Source organism: Protopterus annectens, chromosome 13.part0 (assembly GCF_019279795.1).
Source record: "Protopterus annectens isolate FY-2018-M chromosome 13.part0, PAN1.0, whole genome shotgun sequence".
Taxonomy (NCBI): domain Eukaryota; kingdom Metazoa; phylum Chordata; order Ceratodontiformes; family Protopteridae; genus Protopterus; species Protopterus annectens.
Genome location: NC_056747.1, coordinates 1,147,507,706 through 1,147,510,182, shown reverse-complemented (window position 1 = coordinate 1,147,510,182; position 2,477 = coordinate 1,147,507,706). Strand labels below are relative to the sequence as shown.

Below are 2,477 nucleotides of genomic sequence, written 5' to 3'. Positions count from 1 at the left end.
AAAGCCCCTCCCCCCAAGGTGTCAGCTTTTGATATAATATCCATGGCTGGTTTGCTGCTCTCCAGAAGTCTACAATATGTTGAATGTTCTTAAACCAAATCCCCTGGATCAATGAAAGAAGTGTCCAAAGGTGGAAAAGGTAGCAAACACTAGTTTCAAATGACACTAATCCTGAAGTAATTTTTTTCAAGTGCATTTAGTTGAATGTCAGTTTTGCAATGTTAATTTGATTGAGAGTTCATTTGTTCAACTGTTATAGTTTGTGAAATGTTATGTGGTCAAATATCAGCATACCTCTCAATCTCTAAACACAAGAAATCTGGACAAAGATAAAAATAACTGGGCGACGAAGGCACAAAATCAGAGACACATTTTATATATTGCTTTTATGAACTTAAAAAAGATTGCTAGAATAATAGGCTTACGTTAGCATGCATTTTCTGAAGGATATGAAGTCTGAACCTCAAATGGATGTCATTATTTAGTGATATTACCCCTCAACAATTTTCCAGGAAAAACACACATTTTCAGAAGAATAGACCAAATATATAAGGCAAAAATCTGAGCATTCTATGAAAATCTTGACAGTTTAGAGGTATGAATGTTAGTGTTATAGCACTTATAGGTGTCAGTGATATTAGTGATAGAGTTGATGGACTGGTTGGGTTAAAATTGATGTTTCGGGTTTTTGCTTATGAGAAATTCTAATTTGGGGTTAGAGTTAAGTTTAGGATTAGTGTTAGTGTTACTGTTAGGTTTAGGGTTAGGCGTAGGAAAAGACTTAATTAGGGTTAGGAGTTAGTTTTAAGTTTAGGAAAGTCTCTAACGTTTTCAAAATAGTGTTGTCTAGGCAAAGAGTTTTTCCACATATATTTTTCAAACTTATGGTACTTTTACTGTTTGACAGTCATCTATTTATATTTATAATTATGCTGTTCAAATGTCTGACAGGAATCCATGATAGTAAAAACTGAAGAAAAATATACACCTTTAAAGGATTTAGCCCATCTATGGATCTCAACTTTTTTGATCCAGCTTAATTAAATTGTATTATCTATTTATAAGTTACCAACATGCAATGATACTAACAGAAGTCATTGGTTTGTGTTAACATACATTTTCTGAAGGACTTGTAGTCTGAAACTCAAATTTACGTCATTATGTAGTGACCTCAATTCTCAAATTATCCTAGTGATTTGCCAGAAAACCACAAATTTTATGAGGAACAGACCAAAAATATGATGCAAAATCTGGACATTCTGTGAAAATCTGGAAAGTCAAGACGTATGAGTCAAACTGAGTGTTGCAGCTAGGCTGTTAGCAGTTTCCAGCCCACTATATAAATACTTTCCAGTCTTCCATATGTGCGTGGCATTTTCAAACTCTGTTTATCTACTCTACAACTCTGACTCATTCAGTTTGTTTTGGTGTCACACTACCCTCTATGTCAAATACTGTTTGATTAAGTCAGTCTTGAAACAGCCCTATCCAGCTGTCAGCCTTTTCCCTTTCTGTAACCATACCTCTCAACTTCTTAATGCAAGAAATCTGGACAAAGCCTAAAATAATGAGGAGACAAAGGCCCAAAAATAGGGACAGATTTTAAATATTGTTGTTATAAGCTTAGAAAGCTGTCAGAATAACAGTATTTGTGTTTGCATACATTTTCTGAAATATACAAAGTCTGAAAATCAAATATATGTCATGATTTGGTCATTATTTAGTGACTTCAGTTTTCTGTGATTTGCCAGAAAACCACAGATTTTATGACAAACAGACCAAATATTTGAGGCAAAAATCTGGACATTCTGCAGTAATCGGTACAGTTGACAGGTATGTCTGTAACACATTATATTTTTTTACATTGTCTTTCTACCTGTACCCTGACAGTTCAGTGTGCTATGCTATGCTTCTACTTATCTCTTTAAGATACATGGAAAACTCATTTTACCCAGAAGAAATAATACTTTCAATGAATGGGAACTGCTATAGAACCAGACATCTTAAACCTCACTTTATGAGTTTCCAATAATCACTCGGTGTTTAAGCAGTGGCAGTAGCCAGGAGTGTAGGTGGTGTTTCAGATTATCCAGTCACCAATCAATAAAGGCCAGACTGATTAGTAAACCAACTATGGAGATGATTCTCCACTACACTCACTGACGCTGTAGTGCGTATGAAGCACTAAGAAGACATTATGTGACTAAGGACATCCTGATATCACCCTTGGAGATGTGTTTTGTTTCAGGTGCAGGTTGTGAAGGTGCATCACTAACTGCTCCAAGCAGGTGGTGTTGGCAGTAATCTAGTCTCAAGACTACAAAGCTATGGACAATACTTAATAAACCTTTCCAGGCAATAAGGTGGCATTCCTTAGTAGAAGGATAAACTGAGAAGTAGAACAGCTGTTTGGATTAAGGAATAAACTACTTAGCAGAGAACGAGTCCCATCGCTTTCAGTTACATACTGTCTGACT

The 2,477-nt window shown here is 35.6% G+C and overlaps 1 non-coding gene across 1 annotated transcript; it reads left to right on the top strand.

Annotated features, from left to right (window-relative positions):
• Nucleotides 1–921: 921 nt before the first annotated feature.
• Nucleotides 922–978, top strand: LOC122788505. The gene has a single exon (XR_006362704.1). It is a non-coding gene; the product is annotated as a small nucleolar RNA SNORD78 (small nucleolar RNA).
• Nucleotides 979–2,477: the final 1,499 nt, after the last annotated feature.